Raw genomic sequence first — 18319 nt, forward strand, 5'->3', positions numbered from 1 at the left:
CTTCTCTGGCGGGTTGTATTAGTGTTTTCATTAGAAATGTTTTTACAGATGTTGGCTCTCCAGATACGAACTCTCTGTGGTGGAGAGGCGGTCAGGAGTTTGGCATCCAGAACAAAAAAAGAAATCTGCTCTGAAAGCCTAATGTATAGAAAAATAATTTACTGTCTTTATGATGTATAAATGTATAGTAACTCTACAGAGGCTTTAAGATAGAGTAATTAAATTCCAGCTAATAATATAGTGATGTTTGCTATTCGTCTTTTTGGAAGAAATATGTCATTCATCATGATAAAGGACTAAAAAAGCACCCATAAATAACACGTTTAGAAAAGTTGTACCCACTAATTTATATATAAATATTTTCTTTTTCATTTGAAATACCTATATTAATGTGTCCATATTTCTAATAGTACGCAATGTTTTGAACCCATGCCCCACCAAGGTGATGACGTACAAGTGTTTAAAGCATTTGAGCCCAGCAGTACTTTTATTTTAAAAGTGTATAGGGATTGCTTAAAAAAAATAGGGATTGCTTTAAAAAAAATGATCTTAATGAATAATCAAAGTGCAGAAAAATCTCTCAAACTTAGTTTTCTTTGTAAGTTTATAATGCCATTCAAGACTGCTCTAAAATAAGTTAAAAATATGGATGAGCAACAATAAGACAGCATTTTTTAAAGCGCCATAATTTTGAATTCCTTTGTGTCTTACAGTTTGCTCTTTTGTGCTTTTGAATCATGGTAGGTAATTGTTAGGGACGTGGGTGGCACTGTAGGTTAAACCACAGAGCCTAGGACTTGCTGATCAGAAGGTTGGCGGTTCGAATCCCCGTGACGGGGTGAGCTCCCGTTGCTCAGTCCCTGCTCCTGCCAACCTAGCAGTTCAAAAGCATGTCAAAGTGCAAGTAGATAAATAGATACTGCTCTGGGAAGGTAAACGACGTTTCCATGTGCTGCTCTGGTTCGCCAGAAGTGGCTTAGTCATGCTGGCCACATGACCCAGAAGCTATGCACTGGCTCCCTTGGCCAATAAAGCGAGATGAGCGCCGCAACCCCAGACTCATCTGCGACTGGACCTAATGGTCAGGGGTCCCTTTACCTTTACCTTTAGGTAATTGTTATTCAAATCACACTTCTACTTTTCCTAACTGATACAAGAGATGGCTCACATGTCCTTTGGGAGATGGTTCACACGTCCTTTGGAAGTAATACTGTTAATTCAGTCATAACAAACTGGGGGAAACCGTGTCTTAACTTGTCAATGGGGAACCTGTGGCTCTCAAAGATGTTGCTGGATTCCTACCTCCCATCAACTCCAGCCAGCATGACAGTCATCAGAGATGATAGGAATTGCAGTGCAGCAACATCTGGAGGACCACAAATTCCTTATATGCTGTTTTTAAGTAGAAGTCCTGCAGTCCTATGTGCACTTGCCTAGAGAGTGAGCCCTGTTGAAATCAAGGAGACAGTTCTGCCTTGAAATGTGTAAGATGGACTTGTTCAGCTTCAGCCTAATGAGAAAAATGGCTTGATTTTGAAAGAAAGCTATGAGATGGACATTTGAGTGGCTTTTTGGAATTATTTCTACTAGACAGCGTGTAAGATCGTCAGTACTCATAGAATAACAAAACCTTTTCTATTTTATATTTTCCTAGTATTTTTTTTTATCCTTTACATTAGAGAAAATTCTAATGGTTGCCTGACCACTTTTGTATTTCTGAAATTCTGTTGCGCAAAATGACCTGGATTATGACTTTCATTGTGTGATTATTAATTTTTGTATGCCCCTTTGCGAGTCCCTCGGGGCTATAAAGTGTGTGGGGGGGGATATAAACATGTTTTCTCACCTAAGTGCAAAATCCATGCAGCCCTGGACAGTGGCTTGAATTCTCATGATATAAATATTTCCGGGGGGAAACGGAAGCTATAAACAACGTTTTTTTTAAATGTTCCTTTGTCCAGAATTGAAACCTGATTGTACATAGTTTATGGCTATGAACATGCCTATAACTTGAATATTGTGTGCTAGGTGTGTATGTAGAGGAGGAAGCTGCTGTTATTATAATTTTATTTATATGCTACCGATCTGACTGGGTTGCCCCAGCCACGCTCCGCAGTTTCCAATAAAATATTTAAAACACAATAAAACATCAACCAGTAAAAACTTCTCTGAATTGGTTGGGTGGTGCTGTTGTCTCACTTCCTTTGTGGCCACATCTGAATAGGTGCCTTTAATCAGCTACTTTAGGCATGGCCAAACTTGGCCCTCCAGCTGTTTTGGGACTACAACTCCCATTATCATAGAATCATAGAGTTGGAAGAGACCACAAGGGCCATCGAGTCCAACCCCCTGCCAAGCAGGAAACACCATCAGAGCACTCCTGACATATGGTTGTCAAGCCTCTGCTTAAAGACCTCCAAAGAAGGAGACTCCACCACACTCCTTGGCAGCAAATTCCACTGTCGAACAGCTCTTACTGTCAGGAAGTTCTTCCTAATGTTTAGGTGGAATCTTCTTTCTTGTAGTTTGGATCCATTGCTCCGTGTCCGCTTCTCTGGAGCAGCAGAAAACAACTTTTCTCCCTCCACTGACCACTGGTCCTGTTAGCTAGGGATGATGGGAGTTGTAGTCCCAAAACAGCTGGAGGGCCAAGTTTGGCCATGCCTGAGCTATTTAGTTCTGTTTGTGGCAGCCGGCGCAAGGACTCCTGTCTCACCACAGCCCAATCCATGCTTCCTGCTAGAAGAATTTTTTTTTTACAGAAGATTAAGAGGAGTTGAGGGGTGGGAATCTAACTTTGCTTTATAATAGTTTGCTCACCATTGTATGAAGACTGACTTGTGCCCCTTTGCCTTCCTCTTTTCCCCACCCAAGATAGTTTAACAAGATAATTTGCAGCCTCTTCCAGTCAGAATTATCTTAAATGTGCCTGGAAGTTAGCATAAACACAGAAAAGATCTGCTGGACCACAGAGAAAGAAGCATGGCAGGGGGATCCCTACAGTTCTGCTGCAAAGAATGTAAGTCGGTACCCTGTGCTGGTCACGGAAACCTGAAATTTTCCTAGTACATAACTGATTTTTGTGAAATGAAAAAAATATATATATTTGCTGCCTCCAAATAACCAAAGGATGACTTGTTTGTTTGTAGGGTGCTGAATGTGTTTGGTTTGTTTTCGCTGAGGGGCTCTGTGGTACCAGGGCCTTCATTATTATATATAGCTCTCTGCTAAAAAAAAGTACAGTGGTACTTAATTCATTCTGGAGGTCCGTTCTTAACCTGAAACTGTTCTTAACCTGAAGCACCACTTTAGCTAATGGGGCCTCCTGCAGCTGCTGCGGCGCCAGAGCACGATTTCTGTTCTCATCCTGAAGCAAAGTTCTTAACCCGAGGTACTATTTCTGGGTTAGCGGAGTCTGTAACCTGAAGCGTCTGTAACCTGAGGTACCACTGTAGCTGGTGGTGGTGAAGTGTTGTTGGCCATTACATCATTCTTAGAGCATCTTCGGATTAACCTGTCCATTGTAAAGCAATGGGGGGTGGATTTGATGGTGAATCCCAATGAGATTTATTTCAGTGTTGAACTGAACTGTGTAATGTGGAAGATGGACAAAAGAGAGGGGTATGGGCTGTCCATTCAAACTGTGGTGTTTTAGGCACATAGGAAACCTGACTTACCATTGGTCCATCTAACTTGGTATTGTTGGCTATGGTGGTCGTTCTATGTTTCGGGCAGACTTTCTCCATCTCTTTCTGAAGATCCCTCTTTGCTAGCAAAACCTATAGCCCTTCCTTTTTTCATCAAGTTAACAGTGTTTCACTATACAACAGTTCCACTTAAATTTTCAATAAAATGGCTTGCCCAATTTAACAAGTTTCCTGGGGAATATCTGAAGGATTTGTGAATTAAAATTCTCCCCCTTTTCAAAAATTTGTGAAGGGTATTGGGAGGAGAGACTGGGGTGGCTTTAATACCCCATATTTATTTATTTATTTATTTATTCAGTCATTCATCCATACATCCATCCATTCATCCGTTTTAAAAAGCTGGCTTCTTTTAGTTTCATTTTTGTTATCCTATCTCTTTAATGGCTCATAAGCTACAATGTTCGTACCTTATCTTTGTCAGTTAATGTATCTAATTCCACCATTCCCGGAGGGAATAAACCTGAAACTAAAGCCTGCAATATATTATAGAATCAAAAATGCTTATGTAGAACAAACAGAGGATTTAGCTTGGATAAACAGCAGAGAGCCCAATGTCTTTTATGTCCAGAGCTCAGAACTGGAAGACGAAAATGACTATAAATCATTCTGACGAAACAACATAACATAAATGTATGTTTATTTAAAACTTTATACAGTCATTTATCTGGGCTATAGCTCGGTTTAAAAAAAAAAAAGGACTGCTGTTATGAGGCAATGGGGCAAATAATGATTGAGACACAACTGAAGAACGATGGTCTTCCAGCAAAATTTGCTCATGAGGAAAAGTAAAAGAGCATTGCGTAGCTGTAGCCCTTGAATCAAACAGTGAAATAATGGAGCAATAACCTGTCTGTAAAACCTCCTTCCTGTTTCTCTTCAAAATACTGTAGTTATATTATAAGGACCTACTATTACAACATTTTTCTAAGAGGCAGCAATATAGGCTATAGTATGATAATTTCTGCTTTCCAAAAGTTGAGGGGTTTTTTTGTTTTTTGTTTTGCTTTTTTGAAAATAATGTTTTAATTGGCAGTCTTGGGTGGAGACTTTTGCTTTTTTAAATTAAATGTACCACTATTATTTATCATTTTATATATTTATTGATTTATCCCCTATATAGTAATTTACCCCCTATATTAATTTATATCCTAGCTTTCCTCCTGGAAGCTTGAGAGTGCCCCCATTTTTATCTTGACAACAACACTATGAGGTGGTCTCATTCAACCCCATAACTGCTACACTGCCCCATTTTTATCTTGACAACAACGCTATGAGGTGGTCTCATTCAACCCCATAACTGCTACACTGCGCTGACTCTCCTTCCTGTGGAGCACCGTTAACAATTCCTGTTTAGTTTTTAGTGTTATATTTTGGGGGTAATTTTATTTTACTTCTTTTTATTATTGATTTGTCATCTGCCTTGAGCCTCTATTAGTGCTGGACAGAAACCTTAAATTAAATAAACCAGCCTTTGTGATTGTCTCTCAAAATTCTTGCCAAGTAGTTCTGTTGTATTCCCACTTTGCAGATGAATTGCTGAAATGAAAAGTCGGACTGCAGATGGGCTTGTTCAATGTTGTGTAGTGCAGTCATGTTCAACCAACCCAAGTTCAACTATTTTATTCACCAGGCCGCACCACTAATTACTCTTTTTTCTTGCATCTCGGTTCTGTAGGAACATCAGTAAGACCCTTTTCTTTTTCTTTCTTTCTTTTTTTAGGGAAGTTTTTAATGTTTGGCATTTTATTGTGCTTCTAATAGTCTTACTGTTTTGCTTTATTGAAGATCTTATATAACATATATGACATGTATACTATACATCTTACTGAATATACAAAAAGATCAACTGTATAAACAAAATCCACATGCAAATAATATTCCACATATTTACCAAACTTAAACTTAAAATTATATTTATAGTATCTCTTGTAGTCTTAACAAAAAAATTCCTTCCAGTAGCACCTTAAAGACCAACTATGTTAGTTCTTGGTATGAGCTTTCGTGTGCATGCACACTTCTTCAGGTATCTGAAGAAGTGTGCATGCACACGAAAGCTCATACCAAGAGCTAACATAGTTGGTCTTTAAGGTGCTACTGGAAGGAATTTTTTTGTTTTGACTATGGCAGACCAACACGGCTACCTATCTGTAAATGGAACTCTTGTAGTATTATTTAATTCCTAACATAAATTAAGTGTCTTGCCTGATTAATAACATAGATTAAATTTAAAAAGCTGAAATGAAATTAGACTTCATTTCCCGGTGTAGTAAACCCTTTTCTTTGCTGTAATTACCCCAAACTTGTTATATTTTGCCCCTACAGGTGTACTAAAAGTGAAGACCAACCAAATGGGAAATTAGCTGTATAAAGTCAGGGCACTGCTCATTAGATGGTATGGGTTTGAAATGTATGGTAGAATATATGCTCATTCTAACTGCATTATGACTTCCGATACCCAGAGTCCACTGAGGTCAGGGTTTGTCTTGCACCGAGTGATGTAGATGATTTAGAGCCAAAATTCAAGCACAGATAAGATCAAAATAAGAAGGTAGAATTCAGTTCCTCCTGGTGCAACTGGTATTTATATTTCGATATGGAAATCTGGTCCTCTATATCTGATCTGAGCACCTGACCTTCAATTCAGTCTCACCGAGAATGTTCGTTTCATTTTAGCCCTAGCTTTAAATGCTTCCTGGTTTAGGACTTGCTCCAAGAATCACATTTTCAGCTAGGAATGGGAAATAACAGTATCGATAGTGGCGTGTGCTGGTGGAGCCAAGGAGAGCAGACACACTGCTATCAGTGGAGTTAACAATAGTGTCTGGCAAGCTTCAGAGAATGCTAATCTCATTACTGTGCGGGTTTTTCTTCTAAGGAACAACATTTAAGGAGGTTGCAGAGATACGAGAACTATTTTGATCCATTTTGCTCACAACACAGCCTAATGGTCCTTCTATTTAAACTCCCTGCTATGTAACACCACCGAAACACATGGGGGGTGGGGTTGCATTACGTACAGGAGCAAGGTGCCTGTTTGGGTCAGATGTAGAACGGTTTCTGTTTTGGTCAGCCTACAAAGAATTTATTGCCCAGCCAGGAATTTAGAACGAAGAGGTTTTATTTGTAGTCTTTGATAGTGTTGAGGGTGGTCTGTTTTCTTTCCTTTTCAAAGCAAGGAAAGCCTTCTATAAGCATAATTTTATTTAGCAGGATTTGGAAAAAAATCTTGAAAATTAGGGACAAAGCTGTGATACGAAATCTGCAAGGGAAAGCCTTCTGACTGCAACTGACTCTCCTGAATTTATTTATGGGCTTAATGCATTTATATCCTGCTTTACAAGCAACTTTCAAACCAGCTTTCAGGAAAATAAAATGTTGTAAACATAAATGCACACAACACACAGACAAATGTATTTATAAAAAAGCAGATATTGATCATGATATGCGTCTTGGAATAATAAAAAATGTTTTTTGCATCCACTTGAAAATGATGAGAGAGCGTCTTGGGGCACGGCTGTGGTGCCACTAGCAAAAAGGCCCCGTCCCTGGCACTGTCTGTCAGAAAACAACAACAATGATGACCATCTAAGGCTTTGGCAGGTTCACATGAGCAAAGACAAGATAACATAGTCTTAACCCACTTAAACGTCTGCATACTGTAGTTTGAATCATTTCCTAGGCAAGGTTTCAAAGTCAAGACTTTGGTAAGGTACCAAAGCTTTGTTGTTGTTATTGAGAGATTTTCATAGATAACAAAGGCGCATATAACGTCTTTGTTTTCAATTCATAAGAGTCCTTTCTACAGGTCAGTTGTGTTCAGTGTGAGACGCTGCTGTCATAGGCAATGTGAGGTTGCGAGAGAGAGGAGGGAAAAAGAAGAGTGAATAATCATCTTTCATTCTTTTGCATGGTGTATGTGTGAAGCTTTTATTTGTTTGTTTGCTTTTATTGGCGGTATGAGAGGTTGGAGAGCCCAAAGCTTGGTTAGTTGCATTCGGTGAATTGCAGCGAGTTTTGTTTGCATGTATTATTGGGGGGGGGAATGGTTTGCATCAAATTAGCCTTATCAATTCATATGCTGTGGGGGCCGGAAGGCTGTTGTCTCGTTGGGATGTATATGTAATAAAGGAGAGCCATACTGGGATGAAGGCATCCTCTTTTCTAGTAAGGCTGTTTGCCATACAGTTTGGTACCAGTGGTCTGTATTCACTCCTGACAGGTCCCTCCAGTATTTAGTTATGATGCTCCTAGCTGCTGAGAGTAAATGGCTTATGAGATCTTTGCAATGTGAGTGTGTGTTGTTCACTTGGAAGATATTTAATAGGACCAGTTCTGGAGTTGCTTCTAATACCCGTTTTGTTATTTTGCAGTAAGCACTCTTTGCTGTACCCCAAAAGTGATTTTCAGGGGCGATTTAGCACCCCAGAGAGCCTTTACATCCTCTCTGCTGCACACAGGAGTTTCCTGCCATTGTTTCTGCCCATCATCAAACCTGCAAGCAAACAGCTGTCTATGAATCATGCTCCCTGTGTATGGATTAAAGCCCCATGAAGACCAATTTTCAAATTTATTTAGTTGGTGTTTGTCCCTTCACCCAATCTTTCTGTTTAAGAACAATTCCTGTGTTAAATCAGAATGAAAATGGCAGCATGAGCACAACTTGTAACCCTCATTAGGGGTGCATCTAATTTGTTTACAAAGTTATTTGTGAAAACTTAGGCTTATAAGGATGTAGTCAGAAGAGAAAGCAGTTCTGTAAGCTGTAGGGCCCTTTCATAAAATCTCAGTGTCCATCACTGCAAAGTATGTGACATCCCTTAGCTAAAGCTTGAGGACTGGCAGGATGTACCGCTATCCTCAGATTAACATAAATATCAGAATCAACCAGTCAAAAAGGCTGTTTGCTGATCTATTTATTCTTTATAATGTTTCTTGTGTGCAACCAGGACCACAAATAGTATTCTGTTGAGGCTTCCCACACGGTACGCAGGGCAGTCCAGGGAAAAACAGTATGCACCAACTCATGTTAATCACTTAAGAAGTTATTTGTGATAGGCATTGAAATGTTTAGCTACAGAGAGGACAGCTCATCACAGACAGCTTTGTTACTAATGTATACAAGGGCTGGAATGTCTGTGTGTGTGTGTGTGTGTGTGTGTGTGTGTGTGTGTGTGTGTGTGTGTTTGTGTGTGTCAGTCACACACACAGAGGGAGAGATCAATTCTTAAGCGAATGTATTATTTGCCCCACAGTTTGGATAGCTTCATCACACCTTAGACCCCTCATAAAAGCACTCTCAGGAGGCTTTAAATTTTATGATCTGAAAAGATAAGTGTTTGAGTGAAGCACAACGTTTATATTCCAACGGTATCCCTAGATTTGTTGGGTTATGCAAAAGCAGTTGGCCCAAAGACTAGGTGGCTTTTCTTCTCCGTAGTAGCTGGGAGTTTTCACAGGTTTTACAAGAACAGGGCATCCACAGTGTTATTAATTTTACTCTGCTCTCCTGGAAATCACAGCTAGGAATATCTCACAATATGTGGTATTGGCATGCTCTGGTGTCAGGTAGGCATGTCCCTACCTGAAGTTAGTTATGGCATAGGATGGAATCTTGTGCCCGCTTACCTGAACCCTATGGTACTTACTTCTAAGTAGGCATGTATAAGAAAGCAGTGTATTTGCATGAAGTGCCACATTGCCCAAAATAAACAGAACAGGACCCAGTTCCCAGAAGCAGTGACCAGTGGGCCATTAGCCTGGCAACTACATGTGTGGAACACCTCTTGTGTGGCTCTCTGTGTGAACCGGCTTCCCATGCAGTTGATCAAATTTCAACCATGCATGCTGTCGCAGCCCATATGTGAAGGGAGTAAGGGATGTTTTGCTAAATAGCACTGCAGAGCCATTTTATGCAAACAACTTTCCAGTATCCGCAGTTAGAGAAGTGGCTACCCCTGTGCACTGCTGCCTGTGCAGGTCCGTTCTATAGTGGAAAAACATTCTTGCCTCGTTCCCTCTGGTATTATTGTGTCTGTATTGTCTACCTAGGCACCTAGTCTAAACCACTGAGCCTCTTCGGCTTGCCGATCAGAAGGTCAGCGGTTCGAATCCCCATGACGGAGTGAGCTCCCCTTGCTCTGTCCCAGCTGCTGCCAACCTAGCAGTTCAAAAAAACACCAGTGCACGTAAATAAAAAGGTACCACTGTGGCTAGAAGGTAAATGGCGTTTCCATGTGCTCCGGTTTCCGTCACGGTGTCCCGTTGCTCCAGAAGTGGTTTAGTCCTGCTGGCCACATGACGTGGAAAGGTGTCTGTGGACAAACATCAGCTCCCTTGGCCTGAAAACGAGATGAGCACCGCAACCCCATAGTTGCCTTTGACTGGACTTAACTGTCCAGGGGTCCTTTACCTTTACCTATCTAGGTTATCTGAAGAGAACCACTGCAATCAGCTATGCCACCTCCAGCTCCAAATACACATTAATTCATTCCTTTCCTGCATTCTGTGGATATTGATCTAATCTTTCCTTGAAAATAATCAAGAAAAAGAGGTTCCAAAATTTTAGGCAGTGTTTGCACTGAGGAACTAAGTTAGGAAATGTTTTTCAACATTCTGTTCTAAATAAACATGTTTCCCTGTAAAAGTATTGATTGCCATGCTTTCTTATGTTGCATAGACTAAGCTGTGTCCCTCTCATCTCTGACTTTTTTCAATATCTGAAAGTCATCCATGCTTTATTAACTTCTAGGTGAAGTAAGCCCAGTTCCTATAGCACTTTCTCTTACTATTCATATGCTCTTCATAGCTCTGGTCTGTAGATCCTTTCCAAGGTGATTGCTATCTTTCTTGGACGATGGCAGCCTGAACCATTTGTTCATTTATTAACAGGATATATATGTTGCCGCCCAATAACAAAATTATCTGGGTGGATTGCAATATCTCAATATCAACAATGATAATGAGAGAGCAGAATGGGCCTGGGGCAGGGCGTCCCTTTTTGCTGCTTCAGGTGAAACAGGAAGAGCCACCATTGTTGGCCTAGCATTGGTGGGGATTCCAGGTGAGATGGTGCTGATTTGTGGCAAGGTATCAACAACATTGCATCACACACACACACACACACACACACACACTGTTTCAGCTAAGTTATACTTAGCATAGACCAGGGGTCAGCAAACTTTTTCAGCAGGGGGTTGGTCCACTGTCCCTCGGACCTTGTGGGGAAATAATGAATTAATTCCTATGTCCCACAATAACCCAGAGATGCATTTTAAATAAAACCACAGATTCTACTCATGTAAAAACACGCTGATTCCCGGACCATCCACTGGCCGGATTGAGAAGGCGATTGGGCCAGATCCGGTCCCCGGGCCTTAGTTTGCCTACTCATGGCATAGACCTATGGTTGGATATCGCCCATGATGATATTGTGCAGATAACACCACTTCAACTTGGGATATCATTATTTCAGTGACTAAATGTGTATTAGTGTGGAGCTCCTCTCAGATTCCCTATAAATTTAACAGTTTCTGAACTATGCATAAGGAGGCAAAATAAACTTTACAGGTGTGAGCAAGAACTTTATTACATTTTGCTTGTTAAATGCACCAGTAGCCGTTTATTTGGCAAAGTAAAAAAATAAATAATTGTACCACAGAAGACTCTGCCAAGAGTCTGCTACTTTTCCTCCTCTTCTCATCCTCCCCACCGAAAACTGTTAGCCTTCCTTAAACGCATTAATGAATGTCCTAATGTTTGCCTGTGTGTATCCAGTAATGCCAAAGCTACTGGAATGGCATTTATATTATCCTCCGTCTCCTGTATCTTTCTTAAGGGAGTTTTTATGTGTCACTTGGAAATACTGGATAACACTCTTTATTAGCCTCATGATACTGTAACCCATCAATACCTGTCTAAGCCTGATGAGATCATGCTATGATTGTTAATCAGAGTGAAAGAAAAAGCAGGAGGATGAAAAATACCCTTTAAGGGGGGGAAAATCAATTAAAAACTAGAGGACACAGGTAAATATACTGAATTTTCTCTGTAAGGTAGAAGACAGCTGATTGGCTTTGTGGATAAAATGAAACAGGAGTTTAGCATTGTGTTAGTTCAACGATTGCTTCTGCTGCAGAATATGTGATTTATTTATTTTTGTGATAGTGTAACGGGGCTTCTACACCTTCCATCTCTGTGATCCTAATTTTTTTAAATAGAAAAATCATCACGATCTGATCAGTGAAATCTAAGCATGGTTGTGTTTATATTACAGTCCTGTCTATCAGCCTTCTAAACTTGCAGTGCAACCCTGGTTGTCCTGACTGATGTCTGGATGTTACCCATCTCACCATAGGTGCCAACTCCTAGGGACCAAGGGGGTCTTCAGCCTTCCCAATAAAATATTTGAGGGGGCAAGCCCACCTAAGTTGATGGGCATTGCCATTCAAATGGTGTGTGCGCACTGCATCTCGACACTCCAGATTTGCCCTGCCTCTGGTCAGCCTGGCATGAGTCTTTTTCTCTGCAGGGAAAATATCCTGTTTTGGCTTTTGGAAGATGACCACAAGAAGATCTACAGGTAGTTAGACAACAAAATTAAAGAGTAGTAACTGATTAAGTTGTGCTCCAGATAAATCCATTTGGCATCCATGAAGTTGGTCTGAATATGGCCTTGTCAAATACCACCCATTAACAGATGATATGGAAAATGAAGCTTTCTCTGCCTATGGTGGTTTCCTTCCTTTTGCTCACCTTACAATATGTAGCTCACTTTCAGGAAAGTCTAAAGGGACCGCCAGCAATTCATGCGAGTCAAGTCCAAATGACATCAGACTAATATATTCATAATATGCAACGCCAGGCAGGAAGGCAACATCTAAAATAAATTAGATTAATATGCTGCTTTGGGGCCCTTTTGCAGCTGAACATTGAGAGGAAGTAAGTGCCAGTGATTCCCTTAACATTTGAAGCAACTTAACCCCCTAAATGTGGGCCAGGTATAAATATGACACATCAGCTGTTCGTTAATTGCCTTTATAGATTTAAATCTTGCAATTTACTTGTCAAATGTACACAGGGGAGAGATGCAACTGTTGTGAAGCATGGGCAATCTCAAGGGCCTTTCAAGGCCAACTGCAAGTGTTTTGCTTAAAAGTAATATGGCTCTTGAGTTTTCCATTAACCCAATTTTTATTTTACAATGTGTCTTCTGGGCAAGTCCCTTTTAAAAGTAATTTTTATCTTAAGTTTACCCTTAATCAAGGCCGCTGTAACCTGTAGTAACTGGTGTCAGGAATGAATATCCAAGCAAAAACTTGTGCAAGCTTTCAGGTTTTCAAATGCAAATCCGAAGGGGCTTTTACAAAGGCATCAGATAGAGTCCTGATAGGAATCTTCAGAAAGCATGGCGAGTGCATCTCTGAATATGCACATGCAAAACTAGCAAATTGAGGAAGGGGAAGACCTTTTCCTAAACATTTTAATTGGGGGGCTGTAATTCTCATCCACTCCAGCTGTAAACAATGAGTCTTATATGGCAGATAGCCGTCATTCATCAGATGGATGGTATATCATGGAAGAAAACTAAAGGGACAAAAATCTTGCCATGAGGTGTGATGAACTGAGCAGGCTAAAGTTTCCCTTAGCATTTTGCAATAGTGAAAGTGGTATAGTTTTTGTACAATATATGAGACTAAAATTCCGAGAAGCCCAGAGAGAATGATTCTTCCTTTAAAAATGGATTTTTCTTATGTCTTTATAGAGCGACTACCACTAAGCTTTACTTCCTTAAATATAATATAACAGGCATCTGTACAGATGAGCAGAGAGACAGGATAAGAAATGTAACAATGGATGTTAATGTCAACTATTATCAGTTCAATAAAACATTGTTCAAGGAAACACACTTTTCAGCATATCCAGTTGGATGTTACTCCTTCCATCGTCATTGTTTTGGAGTTAACATTAGTACAAGAAATCATTAAATGGGTCCTGGATTTGAAAACAGTGCTATTAATTTTCCCCCAAAAAACCCTGCATCAATAAAGATCAGTAGAACGTGCATAGAAGACAACTGATTCTCCTTCACCTGGTAGGCGAACAAGCAGTCTGCTGGTAAGCATGCATTTCTGTTTGTTTATTTAATTTTATTACACTTTATGGGTCAGTTATCAGGCCTTACATATAAAAATTAAAAAGGCTATAGAACATATAGGGCCAAGAATGTAATAATAAAGGAACGCTCCGTTTATTTATGTTTTGTAAAAGGGGGTGGAGAATGGGTACCAAAAACAGTTTAAATTCCTCGCCCTGGTCTACCTTTCTCCTGACCCGCACATACCAATGTGTGTCAGTTTAAGGACAGAGCAATTCTCTGGGGAAACTCTCTGCGCCATAAAAAACATTGGAGATTGGGAAGCCGAAAAGGGTAACTGGCATTTCAGCCACTGTTATCGCCGCGAGTGCCCAGGGAGTTCAGTGTGTGGTCATTGTCAGTCGATCATCTTCATCTCTCAGACAGGCAGCCATTACGCTGTTGTTCAGCAATTTATACACGGGGTGGTGTGTTTGCATTTCTCATTAATTTGTCAGCTTCTATTTTAGAGACATTCTTGTTTAATCAGTGAAAGTCAGAAGGTAAACCAAAATATTTTCACAGACTGTATCTAATGAGACTATTTAGTCAGCTGTTGACAGTAAGTGTCATGGGTGACAGGAGTAGAAGCGGAAGCTAAAGAAGATTTATACCGAGTTATACGAGCACATGCCATCTAACCCTTTGCAGCCCTCCATCTCCATGGAAACTACTAGCACGCAAGCAGAGTGTGATGCCACCACTTCTACAAACTATGCTCAGAGCTCCTGATCAAATGGTGGTGTATCTCCAAGTGCTGTCCTCAGTTTACATCTGAATTGGTGGGTACCTTAGCAAGCCAGATTACCACACTAACTTCTTCTTCTTTGGCGATCACTTTGGCGAGTAAGATTGTCTTCCATGAACACTGTTTTAACAGTGAGCCCATAAGTGATTGTGGAGGCCAATTCTGGATCCACATGTCCTTCCACTGTGGGGACATAAGTTTCTGGGCAGGAGTCGATCACAGTGAGGGTTTGCCAAGCGTGCCTTCCTCTTAGCACGTTTCTCCCTTTCATCCTGAGTTCGAATGTCTTCAAAGCTCATAACCAAAAAAATTCCTTCCAGTAGCACCTTAAAGACCAACTAAGTTAGTTCTTGGTATGAGCTTTCGTGTGCATGCACACTTCTTCAGATACCTGAAGAATCTGAAGAAGAAGTATCTGAAGAAGTGTGCATGCACACGAAAGCTCATACCAAGAACTAACTTAGTTGGTCTTTAAGGTGCTACTGGAAGGAATTTTTTTTTGTTTTGACTATGGCAGACCAACACGGCTACCTATCTGTAACTTCAAAGCTCATGACACCTTTGATAAAGGCTGTTCTCCAATTGGAGTGCTCGCAGGCCAGTGTTTCCCAGTTGTCATTGTTTATACTACATTTATACTAGATTTGCCTTGAGAGAGTCTTTAAACCTATTTTGTTGACCACCAGCATTACACTTTCCATTTTTAAGTTCAGAGTATAATGCCATTCCAATAATGAAGGGGCTGTATTATGTGGGCAGATGGTAAGGAATTCATGGTGAACTACCCAGTATTCCAGAGGTTGACAAAATGTGGGCCTCAAGGTCTTGTTGGACTACAACTCCCATCTTTCCTGGTTGGTCCCATTAACTTCAGCAAGCATTACTCATCCTTTAGCATGTTTCAGTTATGCAGTTGTGGGCCCAGTCGCAGAGCCATCCTCTTCCCTGCCAGCAACGAGATAACCTGTGGCAAAACAGACTCAGGCAAGCAGCCAATTGGGTGGAAAATAGCCACAGCTTTATTGATTACAGGTTTAGGTGGATCTTTGGCTCAGGCATTGGGTGTGTATCCATTTCAGCCTCCTGCTGAAACCGCTGCAGGGTTGATCCAGGATTATGGCCTCCCCAAGATGTTCATCTACTGAGGTGGCCGTCCTAATTTCAGGCTGTCCTGCTGCCTAGCTGGTCGTTAGGGTTGCCATATTCAAGAAGTGAAAATCCCAACACAAATGTTGAGCTGTTTTCAGCCAAGGTTATTGGCCAAAGATTTTGAGCTTTATGAAATTTCAACCAAAAAAAGTGAGTTTCTGTGCTATTTTTAAATGAAAAACACCCAAATCTACACTATGGGCTGCCATACACCCATATTTTCCCGGATATTTTTGCTGGGGTGCTGCTTAAGGGGGGTGAATACCGGCTATGTCAGGAAAATTTCGGATGTATGGCAACCCTTTCAGTCATGGCTATGGCCAATGGCTGGCTGGTCAGCAAAGCAATTCCCTAAGCCCTGGACCCTAATTGGCCCATTTGAACCAGGCTAGTTGAGGGGGAAAGCCACAATTCCATAACAAAGCAAGGTTCTGTTTTGGAATGTTAGAAACTGGGGCAGAAGCACTAGCCTTATAATCATTAAAACTATTGCAGTAAACCCCATATCGGAATCCAGCCCAGGTCTGTGTGCTGGGCTTCTGCAGCCAATCCCTAGATATGAATGCAACAGCCTCCACTGAGTGTTTGCTCTCTACTGGAAAAAGAGAGGAGAGTTTTTCTGAGCAAGGCCCCGGTGTGAACAGCCACAAATGCTCTGTTTATAGAAGCGAAGCGCTACGTTAACTCTCTACATGTAAAAATCTTGTTTAAAAATATTAATGTCATTTTGGGGGCCTTAGGGTAAAATTTCATTTCAGAGCTCTCTTGTTCCCATAGCATGTAAAAAAGAGATTAATGCCTGAAATTTCAACAGTATTTGTTTTACAAATTTGTTTGACTCCCTTGAGAAGAATTGTCTTATATCGTTTGAAGGCAGCTAATTCCATTGCAATGACCTCTTGTGTTATAATTATAGCAAAAGGACTTGCATGTAGCCAGACATAGTGAATGCTAATGGCTTCAGTTAACTGCCATTGTTGATTTTATTTTATTTTTTAAATGCCATTCCCTTCAGTATATCTACCTGGATTCACAACGGAGCCACTCTGCTGTTACATTTCTGCAGAAGCTTTTGCAAACAAGATAATGTAGTTTCATAACAATAGTAATTTGTAAAAATTGTACCCCACCCATCTGACTGGGTTGCCCCATTTATAAACATTGTAAACCATCTTCAGTTAAAGTAGCTTATTTTTGGAACACGTTCATTCATTCATTCATTCAATCAATCAATCATACTGTATTGGCCCGAATATAAGCTGCATCCGAATATAAGCCGGACCTTAAAAATTGGAGAGGGGGGAGAATATAAGCCGCTCCATTCCTCGCTGCTCCTGGCTGCGTACTAAGGGGGGAGCTGCACTGCGTTGCCGATGGCCTTTTCCCTTCCTCACTCTCTCCCCGTCCTTGGGGGAGAGGATGGGGGACTACTCACGGGGTGACCGCCACTTTGCTGCGTTCCTGACGCTGTTTGCCCTGCGCTCCAGGCTGCATGAGTTTTGTGCATGCTTACCAATTTGATGTAGCTGCAGCTGTATCAGCCCTGTATTATTGTTAGAACTTCTGCTCCGTGATTGCAATCATGGGATTGTTGTCTACCACATATGTTTTGACTCCACAGAGTGGGAAGTGACAGAAACAGGATGTTTGTGTTACTGTGTTCCGTGAAGTGGGACTATTGTCCTTTGTTCTTTTTCTCTTTGCTGTCTGATGCTAGAGAGAGAGGGAGCCATGTTGCAGTGCTCCTTGTGTGTTTATATGTAAATAAAGTAGATTAGCCAAAATGCTGAGTTGCTGAGGTCTGTTACACATGATGCACAAACTCTGCGGATCCCTAAGTGTGCCTATGTCTGTTGGCATCGGTCACTGTGATGTTCGGGCAGAAGAAAGCTTATGAAGCTCCCGAACGAAAGACCAGGAAGGAGGGAACATGCCAGTTGGGCATGTGTCTCTGCCAGGGTCCTACTCGAGTGTAGGAGGAACTCCTAACAATTACCTCATGTTGCAATGATTGCTGGTGCAGATTTGTTTCTTCGTGGCGTTCTGTGTGCCATGGCTCCTGTGAGCATTTGGATCTTGGTGATTGCCAACTCTTCTAAGCTTTGTGGTTTTGACAGATGTGTGAGGTGACCCCACACAGAGGCTCTCCGTGCTAGGATTTTGACAAAAATCAGAAATTGCATTGCAAAGTATTAAGAAGGAATGTTTTGACTTGATGTATATGTTGGAAAAAATATTCAAAGTATTTGCTGTGTTAACATCAGCTGACATAACAATTGTTCCCAGAGCATGATACTCCTGAATTCTCACACAAAGCAGTAGGAAACTTGAAGAAGGCCAAAGAATGCAAAGTTTGGCAGGATGCAAAAGAATAGGAAAGAAAACATAACTTGTATTTAACTGGGTCAAAATCGCCCCCTCACCCCAGTTACTGAAATGAGATCAGCTCTGAGTAGTATGACTCCACAAATGCATAGCTTGAAGAGTCTTTGCGTAGTACACCCACCCAAATGAAATCTGTTACTTTTAATGCTGGGCACTCTAGAATACAGGATTGGAGCTGGCTGGGTTTTGCAGCAGATA

The sequence above is a fragment of the Podarcis gaigeae genome (assembly GCF_964106915.1).
Source record: "Podarcis gaigeae genome assembly, chromosome: 11".
NCBI lineage: Eukaryota > Metazoa > Chordata > Lepidosauria > Squamata > Lacertidae > Podarcis > Podarcis gaigeae.